Here is a 10,649-nt window from a genome sequence, read left to right on the forward strand (position 1 = left end):
ACAAAAAAAACAAAAAACAACCTGCAGCCCGACAAGTGGAAACCAGTGTGCAGATTCCCAGGACTTACAGCTGAGGACGCAGAGGTGATCCTGTTTGTTCTTCTAGATGCACCGGCTCCGTAGTACCCTCCAGTGAGATTACGCCTCATTCTCCCTCTCTGTTCTCTCAAACAGCTGGGGTAACCTCTGCCTGGTCTGACCTCGGTGTCCCACAGGCTGCCACTCTGCAGTCCCTTCTTTCTTCATCTCCTGTTTGCACTCTGAGCTCTGCTCCAATCCCAGCGCTGCTGTCCCAATGTTCCCTGGCACACCCACAGACAGGCCCAGCCCGTAGTCCTCATTACTATCTTTTTTATTTATTTATTTATTTTTTTTGACAGGCAGAGTGGACAGTGAGAGAGAGAGACAGAGAGAAAGGTCTTCCTTTTGCCGTTGGTTCACCCTCCAATGGCCGCCGCTGCAGCCGGCGCACCGCGCTGATCCGATGGCAGGAGCCAGGATCCAGGTGCTTTTTCCTGGTCTCCCATGGGGTGCAGGGCCCAAGCACCTGGGCCATCCTCCACTGCACTCCCTGGCCATAGCAGAGAGCTGGCCTGGAAGAGGGGCAACCGGGACAGAATCCGGCGCCCTGACCGGGACTAGAACCCGGTGTGCCGGCGCCGCAAGGTGGAGGATTAGCCTATTGAGCCACGGCGCCGGCCGTCCTCATTACTATCTAAAGCTACTATCCTGTAGCTGCTAAACATTACCTTGCCTAAAACCGCACAATTACTTCCCTCCTTTCTCTCCCTTCGCTGCTTCCTCAACTCCATTGCCTCCTTCCTCTGTGAGCATTGCCTTCAGAAACTACATGCACATGGACCCTGCCCGTGGGCCTTCTTTCAGGAAACACAATTAACTGAACCTTTACTCGTAGATATGAATTAGAAGTATTGGATTTGAGAAGAGCTCAAGATCACCAGCTAAATAGAACCTGAGTCCAGCTGGGAGTTCTCTACTGGCCCAGAATGAGTTTGCTCTTCATGCCCACATATACGCATCAGTTACAATGTGCATGGGGTTCCAGTGACTCCATGTCTGCACCCACAGATGCATGTTAGCTGACAATAACTTGAGTACACTACATGGCACCCTGAAGGGACTATAGTCCAAAAGTGACTGCATAGTGCAGAGCTTCAAACCTGCTTAGATCATGAGGTGCTTAGGAATTCCCACTTCTCTCTTTTGACTCCCATTTGCAATTCTACAAGTCAGTTAAGAGTTTATAATGCAATCAGATGATTCTCGAGGCCTGGGATTATAGAACATTTTAATGAATTGACTCTGGGAGATGAGGACTTGAGATGGTAGACATGCGTACAAGACAGGCTTTGCCTCAGGCCTGCTCAGATAACGAGGATAACTTAACTGAAATGTCGAGAAGGAAGACTGAATTCCACAGGGCCAGTGGGAAAGAAGCCAACATGCGAGAAATGGGGAGCAGCAAATGGAATGGTGGGTAATTGCAGAGTGCATTTGGTCTTTCTGAGCCACACTGTTCAGCATAAACACCTGCTGAGATGCTAATTAAGATGAGTTCCCTGAACTCACAATTTGAGATTCACATCTAAAGGGTTCAGGGTATATTCTGGGTATCAGATTTGTTTCAAATCTCCCAGGTGATTCTAATACACAGCTAGTAGTAAGGACATGTAATCTACCATATTTCAGGTCAGCATAGTGGAAATGTCCCAATATCCATCAATCATTCATGGAATTTGTATTGCCCTACCAACAGTACTATTTGCATAACAGAAAAATTGGCAGAAAAAGCATATAGTTGGATGGAGTAGACTATAGCATTTTTATTTGATGCATACCTGCACACTTTAGAATGTAAGACAACACAGGAAATAGCCATTTTAAAGAAACACAGCATCCAAAAAATACTTATTACACACAATGGAGTTTTGTATTTTCTTTTTAATTTTTTAAATAAAACTTGCAGGCTACATTCCACAAAAGCAATTTCACAGCTCATTAATTGGTCTGACACCACAGTATGACAATTCTTTATTTGGTCAGTTAGTATCATTAGTGAATTCCCCAATGAGAATTCTAAGTTTGCATTGCCCTAGGGAGAATATAATCAAAAATTAGAATTCACACTCAGGACGTGTTTGAATATGGATATTTCTTTATGCCTTTGTTGACACTGGAATAATTAAAAGCTATCTCCCCCTAAGGAGAACTCTGGAGAAAAAGAAATGGAGTAGAGTGAATCTATTAAAATAGAAACTGACCTTTTTCACATCAGATCTCTCTTGGTCTACCTATCTAACCTAGAAATGCTTCAAAGCTTAACCTGGTGTGGAATCAACAGCCAGGATTTAGGGCATTCATTTGGGCCATAGTTACAATTCCTATTCTCTTTATTCATTTTGATTTTCTCCTTTTTCTTTGATTCCTGAGCACCTTTGGAAGACACTTGGAAGACTTTATTATGAAAAAAAAAATACTAATGCCCTAGTTAAAGTGTTGCAACAGCCTGTACTGACTTTTGAGGCCTCCAGATTAGATCCTTCCTCCGAATTTTATGGAATTGACCTGAGGCCTGTGTTCTAGTTGTGGGTTGTCATTAACAGGACATGTAGGGGCTGGAACTGTAATGTAGCTGGTAAAGCTGCTGCTGCAGTACCAGCATCCCACATGGATGCTGGTTTGAGCCCTGGCTGAACTGCTTTCTGCTATGGTCTGGGAAAGCAGTAGAAGATGGCCCAAGTCCTTTGGCCCTTGCACCTGCATGGGAGACCCAGAGGAAGCTCTTGGCTCCTGGCCTCAAATCAGCTCAGCTCTGGCTATTGCGGCCATGTGGGGAGTGGACCAGTAGATGGATGACCTCTCTCTCTCTCTCTCTCTCTCTCTCTCTCTCTCTCCTCTGCCTCTCTGTAACTCTGTCTTTCAAATAAATATATAAATATTAAGAAAAAACAGGACATGTGGTCATAGGTAAGTAATAGCCCCATCACCTTCTTGGTAAAAGGTGGAAATGAGTTTGGATGCTGTCTGATGTGTCTTCTGACTCTCACATCTAGGGTTTTTCTCATGGCCTTCCCACTCTTCCCTGGGAGATTGGGAGATGGTAAGGGTCATCTTCTTTGTAGTTTGTTTCTGAATGTGCAAGATGCATGCTAAGTACATCCCTTACTGGGAGGTAGGAAAAGTCATCACTTTGCTTCAGATACAGAAAATCAGCAGGAAAGTGGTTGATGCCACAACCAGCATGTTGAACACCACATAGCTAGTCCCATGTGGTTTCTGCCACATCCCATGTGCAGGCACAGAATGTGCAAACTGTGCAGAGTATCTTTACTTTTTAAGGGGGTTAATGAATTTTAAATTATACCTTCAACCTCAAACCTTGACCACCATGATGATCAATGACATTATTCAATTTCTTCTTTTCTATTCACTTACCTGTGTTATTTTAACACAAATACACCTCATTTGCAGACTACACAATTAAATATGTGAGTGTGAATGCTCACTGGCTGCTCAAAAGTGAGAGTCCTAGTTCCCTTGGGCCACTCATTGCTTCCATACATTGTACAAGATTGCATCTTGCCAGGATCTAGTTTGAGGCATTAAGAGATGTAACTAAGAGTCCCTAATGGAACAACATGAATTCTGTTACAACTGAGCATGCCCAAGGACCATGTTTATGATGAAGTTTAGATAGAGGAATGGTGAAGTCATTGACATATTACAAAATGTTTATGGCAATGGTGCCTCACATACATGGAGATCTCAAGTTCAGAAGGGACGAAGGGATTTGAAGAAGCAGCCTGCAGCAGAAGCCATCTATAGAACTTTGCGAAGAAACGAATGTTGCTGATGAGACAGAGACAAAATTTAATAAGAGTTCTTAGAAGGCTGGATGATGCATATTGTTAGAACTTGGCACAACTCCATTCATAATTATGTGAATTCATGGATCATCCACACTGGGTATACACAGCAGAAACAGACTAGTGTCCTTGGTGCCTCTCTCAAGTGGGAAAAATATGAAACACACATTTTACATTTTATTTATTTATCTGAGAGGGTAAAGGAGGAGAGGGAGTGGGAAAGAGTATGAAAACGAGGGCCCCCTTCTGTGGGATTACTTCCTCAACGCCCACAGTGGGCGGGGCTGGGCTAGACCGAAGAATGCAATCCTTTCCCACGGATGGAGGGCCCCAAAGACCTAACTATCACCTGCTGCCTCCCTGGGTGTGCTCTAACAGGAAGCTGGAATCAGGAGTGGCCTGGAATTGGACTCCAGGCAGTGTGATCTGGGATGCAGGCGTACCAAGAGGCAACTTCCCTGCCAGGCAAAAACCCCATCCACAGAGATTTTTGAACCATTGGTCGCTGCTCCCTCTGTTCTCACATTGCAGGAATCTGGGTCTCGTTGGCCCAGCTCAGGCTGGGTGACTTCTCCTGGAGCAGGCAGAGGGAGGGGACACAACAAGACCTTGTCCAAAGAAGGAGAGATTGTGCCAAGAAAGAAGACAACGCTGGTCAGTAACAAGGAGGATGCCAGCTCCAAGACTGGTGCAGCAGAGGGTGGATTCCGGGTGAAGGGAGGGAGTCTTGAGAGACCGAGGGGGCGGGGGGGGGGTGGTCTCAGATATGCCTGCGGGGGACTGCAGTGGGGAGGCTGGAAGCCGAGGGGAATCTGCCTGTCCCTACTGGGGAAGGGGCTGTCCGGGGGCCTCCGGCGAGTCCCGGTGGTGAGGCGTCGGGAGGAGGAGTCTCGGGTCTGAGATCTGGGGACCGCACTCTTTCTTGCAGAGGAGACCTTTCGCCCCAGGGGTCACCCTAAGGACAGCGTGGGAGGACTTGCCGGGTTGCGGGGCCCTCGGCTGCGGGGCCAGAACCTCGGACGCCAGCGACGGGCGCAGCTGCACGGCTTGGGCGGGCTCACCGCGGACGGGGACCCCCAGGTCGCCACCGGGTTCCATGTGCGGGCGACTTCCTTGAGGACGCGGTTTCCCGCCCCGGGCTCCTGCGTGATTCTGTGTGTGATGTGCAAGGAAGAATGTCAAGGAGAGGACTGTGGACTGAGGGCCTGGGGCGCTCACCTGCAGCCAGCGGTCACTGAGGCCCTGGGGAGAACAGGCCCAGGGGGCCAGGCACCGAGTGGCCCCGTCTCAGTCGCGGTGTCAACCCCCCAACTTGCCAAGGAACAAGACGTCATGCCTCCAGTGCCAGGGAATTTGGAATATGTGTTCAGTGGGAGCTGGGTGTGAAGCGTCTTCCAACCCCAGGGAGCAGTCTAGGGCTTTACAGCGTTTCCTCTCTGTGGGGTCGTCAGTTCGCAGGTGGCTGGTAGTGGAAAAGGTTGGTTGTTCAAGAGCACTGCACGATGTTCTGGCCCTCACCCGCCTTTTTCTTCTGGTTTCTGGTTCTCAAAATTTACCAAATTCAGATTTGGACTGCTGGCCTAGTGGTTAACATGTAGGATTGGGATGCCTGCACCCCACAGCTGAGCGCCAGGCCTGGGTCTGCTCCCTGATACAGCTCCCTGCTAATGTGCACCCTGGCAGGCAGCAAGTGATGTCTCAAGTAGCTGGGTTTTTGCAACCCACATGGAAAACCCAGGCTAAGTTCCTGCCTCCATTCTTTGGCCCCTAGCCAAGGGCTGTTGGTGACATTTGGAGAGTAAACCAGGAGGTGGCATTCCTGTTGGTCTATCTCACTGTTTCCTTGCTTCACAAAGAAATAAAAATAAAATTTAGTGAAGTCTCTGGACCTGCTTTTCCTTTTCAGGCAGGAAGCTCACCCTGTAGCCCTCAATTCGCAGGAGCTTCCTTTTCCTTGACCTGTGGCTGCTACTGGATGGCTGTGGAGTCTCACAGTCTCCCAAGTACACTAAGCTCTGCCCTTACCTGATGCCCCTGGTCTCCCTGCACTATCCAGAGAACAGACAACTTCTACGTAGACCTAACTGGCCTACCATGTGGATTCCGGGATTATTCCCATGACCCGAGTCTCAGGGCACAGCCATAGAAACTGCTGGGGGAAGATGAGGACAAGGGCGATCTTGGTTCTTGTCTCATGTTGAAGAATTTCCATGCAGACAGGGACAGTGAGCAAAGCAAGATTTATTGAAAGTGAGAAGCCTCCTGCCACAACAGTCAGAGAGGAGGCTTCAAGGGAGGAGTTGCCAAAGCAGCTTGCTGGTGTCTGCCCTTTATAAACAGGAAGTGGTTCTCCGATTGGTCCCTTTGTGAAAACAAACCTAGCTTTAACCAATCAGGTTGGGAGCAGAGTAAAAGCTCATCAGAAGGTAGAGATTCTAGATTTAAGGAAAACCAAGTGCAATTAACTGACCTAACTGCTCTCCAACTGCTCTAACTACCCACTAGAACACTCAACACCTTCACACCCTCTTTCAAAATCACCAACTTCTAGAACTCTGGGTTGGCCACCTCAATGTGTAGTGTTAATCACGCTGCTACAGAATACCACCAGTGATTTAATTTTTCAGATTGCATTCTGACAATAAAATTAATACACTTTAATCATAGGACAGTTCTCTGTTTACAGATAAATTAAGCAGTTTTCGTATGTCCCCTGTCTCCAGAACAAAATTTCTGCTATTATTAATATGTTTAAATAATGTGGTTCCTTTTTTACAACTGATGAAGCTATATGTGTGTGTGTATGTATACACACATATTATTATTAACTAAATTCATCAGTTTACTTAAGGATTTATTATTTAAGTTATGCTGTTCTATGAATCAGCAAAGAAAAGCCATGGACGAAGTCATCACTGCTGAATTCTACCAAGCACTTAAGGAACTAATATGGGGACAGCGTTGTGGCTTCACAAATTTATCCACTGCCTGCAAGGCTGGCATCTCATATGAGCGATGGTTCAAGTCTAGCTGCTCCACTTCCGATCCAGCTTCCTACTCAGGCACCTGGGAAGGAGCAAGAGATTGCCCAAGCGCACAGAGCCATGTCATCCCCATGGAGAGTCCTGGATGGAGTTTCAGGCTCTCGGATGCATCCTGGCCCAGCCATAGCCTTTGTGGCCTTTGGGGAGTGAAGAAGCAGAGGGAAGATATCCCTGTCTCCCTCTCTGTAACTCTGCCCACCAAATAAATTAAATAAATCTTTAAAAAAGAAGCTAATACCATCGCTTCTTAAAATTATTCCAAAAAAGGAAAGGCGTTCTGAGGCCATTCAATTAGGCTGGGTGTCTTTAGCAGGCTGCAGGCTGTGGCTGGGAGGCTTGCTTCGAGACCTGCTAGCAGCTTTCCCCACTAGAGCTGCCCATTCTGTACGTGGGAGCCTGTGGTTTGAACCACAGCTTCAAGCTAGCTGCAATCTGCCACCCAGACTAGCAGGGGAGGGAGTGCTGAGGCCCCTAAGGGGAATCTGGCTGTCACCAAGGGACCCCCACTATCTCCAAGGGTCCCAGGCCAAGGATCATACATTATGTATGCTCCAATAGGCGCCCCCATAGGCGGACCCCATAGAAAACCCAGTGAGACCTTAAAAACCCAGGGCACTTCCCAAAAGTCAGTTCCTATTCCGGCATTCTGATCAGAGGAGATGTTTCTTCTGTTGTCTTGCAACACAGGTAAGAAAAGCATCTGCTTCTTTGCAACTTGTTTCCCAGCTTTTTATTTCTACACTCAGTGGAGGAAAAGAAGCCAGGAAACTCACTCTGGTAACCACCCTCCCCTGCGCGACCAGTAACAGGTTCTTTCAAATTTGTTCTATGAGGCCAGCAATTCCTTGATACAGAACAAAAGAAGGAAAAAACAATACGAGAAATGTCTAGGCCAATGTCTTTGATGAACATGGATGCAAAAACCCATAACAAAACACTAGCAAACCAAATGTAATGTATTACAAAGATGATTCACCATGATCAGGTGGGATTTATCTCACAGATGCAAGAAGAGTTCGACATACATAAATCAATAAATGTGATACAACGCATCAACAGATGGACAAAAACCATCTGATAACTCAGTAGATGCAGAAAAGGCATTTGATAAAATTAACACTCTCCATGATTAAAATGTTTAGCATAGAGGGAATATACCTCATTGCAATGCATGCTATGTACAATAATCCAACAGCGAACATTATACTGAAGAGGGAAAAACTGACAGCTTTGTAATATTTGGAACAAGGACATATAGTTTCACACAGTGTGCTGAAAATCTTAGCCAGAGCAATTAAGCAGAAGAAAAAAGACATCCAAATTGGAAATGTATAAGTCAAACGATTCTCAATTTGCAGATGACAGGATCTTACACATAGCAAACATCAAACAGTGCACAAAAACAATTATAACAAATAAATGGAAAAGTTGGAGGATATAAAAATAGGTACTGTTCTTATATTTCATTTGTGAATTAATATAGAAAATCCAAGAAAGCAACCTTATTTTCAATAACTACAAAAACAAAACAGAACAACACTTAGGAATGAAATTAATCACAGAGGTGAAAGATCTCCACAATGAAAATTATAAGGCATTGATGAAAGTAACTGATAGATGTTCATGGATTAGGAAGAAAAGCAAAGTTTTTAAATTGTCCATTCAACCAAAAGCCACCTACAGCTGCAACAACATCTCTATCAAAATATCAATGACAGTCTCAAAGAAGTAGAAAAAATGAATCTCCCAAATTAATTCAGAATCACAAGACAACCCCAAAGCAATCCCAACAAAAAGAGTAAAGCAAAAAGTATTACACTACCTGCCTTCAAAATAGTCTACAGGGGCCGGTGCTGTGGCACAGCAGGTTAAAGCCCTGGCCTGAAGCACTGGCATCCCATATGGGCACCAGTTCTAGTCCTGGCTGCTCCTCTTCCAATCCAGCTCTCTGCTATGGCCTGGGAAAGCAGTGGAGGATGGCCCAAGTCCTTGGGCCCCTGCACCTGCATGGGAGACCAGGAGGAGGCTCCTGCCTCCTGACTTCGGATCAGCACAGCTCCGGCCATTGAGGCCATCTGGGGAGTGTACCAGCGGATGGAAGACCTCTCTCTCTCTGTCTTTCCCTCTCTCTCTAACTCTTTCATTCAAATAAATAAAATAAATCTTTAAAAAAAAAGATTTAAAAATAGTCTACAAAGCTGTGGTAATTATAATACACAGTACTGCCAAAAATGACACGGATCAATGAGACAGGAGAGAGATCCTGGATGTAAACCTACATGTGTACAGTCAACTGATAAATCTTCAGTGAAGGTGCTAAGAATGTAGATTAGAAAAAGGAGCAACTTTTCAAAAATGATGCTGATGAGGTCTTTTTTCTTTTCCAAAATAACCCATTAAAACTATAAAGTTCCCGCTGGTGCCGCAACTCACTAGGCTAATCCTCCACCTAGCAGCGCCGGCACACCGGGTTCTAGTCCCGGTCGGGGCGCCGGATTCTGTCCCGGTTGCCCCTCTTCCAGGCCAGCTCTCTGCTGTGGCCCGGGAGTGCAGTGGAGGATGGCCCAAGTCCTTGGGCCCTGCACCTGCATGGGAGACCAGGATAAGTACCTGGCTCCTGGCTTTGGATCAGCGCAGTGCGCCGGCCGCAGCGTGCTGGCCGCAGCGGCCATGGGGGGGGGGGGGGGAACGGTGAACCAAGGGAAAAAGGAAGACCTTTCTCTCTGTCTCTCTCTCTCTCACTGTCCAATCTGCCTGTCAAAAAAAAAATAACATAAAATAAAATAAACTATAAAGTTCCCTCTATCTACTGTTAGTTTCCTTCCATAAGTTTTAGTATTTTGTTATATTGTTTGATTCTAATTTCCTGTGTAATTTACTATTTGACCCTGAGTGATTCTATTTGTAATACAAGAGCTTTAAAGAAAACTATTTCTGTGGTAGTGTAAGGAGTTATTTCTCTGTGTTTTTTTGAAGTTTACTGAGTTACCGTAAAACAGCTACATTGAATTCTTTGACAGTTTGTTGATTTCAGTTGCTATATGGTCAGTTTCCGGTGCCTTAGTTTTTCACTAGTTGAGGTTATTTTTCCCTGAAAGATCCTGATGCTTGTTTTCATACATTTTCTGTGCATTGAAGGATTGGATATTTATTCCAGTCTTTGTAATCTGGATTTGTTTTTGTCTGCCCTTCCATTTTTATTCAAAGCAGTCTGCTTATTTTCTCTGAACCTGTGGGCATTTCCATTGCTCCAGCACTAGATGGCACCCTAAAGCCGTATTTGTCCCAAATCTGCTCTTCATAGCTTGTGTGAATTGAAGAGGGCAGTGTCCTTTCTCAAGCTTCTACACAGGACTGGAGTAAGCCCAGATGTGTTATCCACTGTCACTACCTCGTGATCAGGCAATGCAAGGTTCTGCCCAGCTCTGGACCTCGCCATGGAGGGGCCCAGTCCCAGTCCCCCACGCATTCAGTCGGCATCCAGCTATGTTTTGGACTCCTAAGGAAACAACCCTGTCCGTGTGTGTTGCCTTGGTTGAGTTAGGAATGGGGTGGGCAGCCCTGAGGCCACCAATACTTGATCACACTAAGACAGCCCAGGGTGGCAAGATAATTACAATGTGGGAGTAAGAGCATGGTCCATGCTGGAGAGGGGTGGTACTCTCAGCCCAAGACCCCCTGCACCTGGCTACAGGTGTTGCTGGCTAAGACCTAAGTC

General features: G+C 46.2%; 1 long non-coding RNA gene across 2 annotated transcripts; it reads left to right on the forward strand.

Annotated features, from left to right (window-relative positions):
- The first annotated feature begins 12 nt into the window (after positions 1-12).
- Positions 13-8,719, forward strand: LOC138850386 (uncharacterized). Of its 2 annotated transcripts, XR_011390098.1 has the most exons (3): positions 13-84; positions 4,419-4,541; positions 4,816-8,719. It is a non-coding gene; the product is annotated as an uncharacterized lncRNA (long non-coding RNA). The 2 variants fall into 2 exon arrangements; XR_011390097.1 differs by lacking the exon at positions 13-84 and having other exon boundaries at positions 384-4,541.
- Positions 8,720-10,649: the final 1,930 nt, after the last annotated feature.

Source organism: Oryctolagus cuniculus, chromosome 7 (genome assembly GCF_964237555.1).
Source record: "Oryctolagus cuniculus chromosome 7, mOryCun1.1, whole genome shotgun sequence".
Taxonomy (NCBI): Eukaryota; Metazoa; Chordata; class Mammalia; order Lagomorpha; family Leporidae; genus Oryctolagus; species Oryctolagus cuniculus.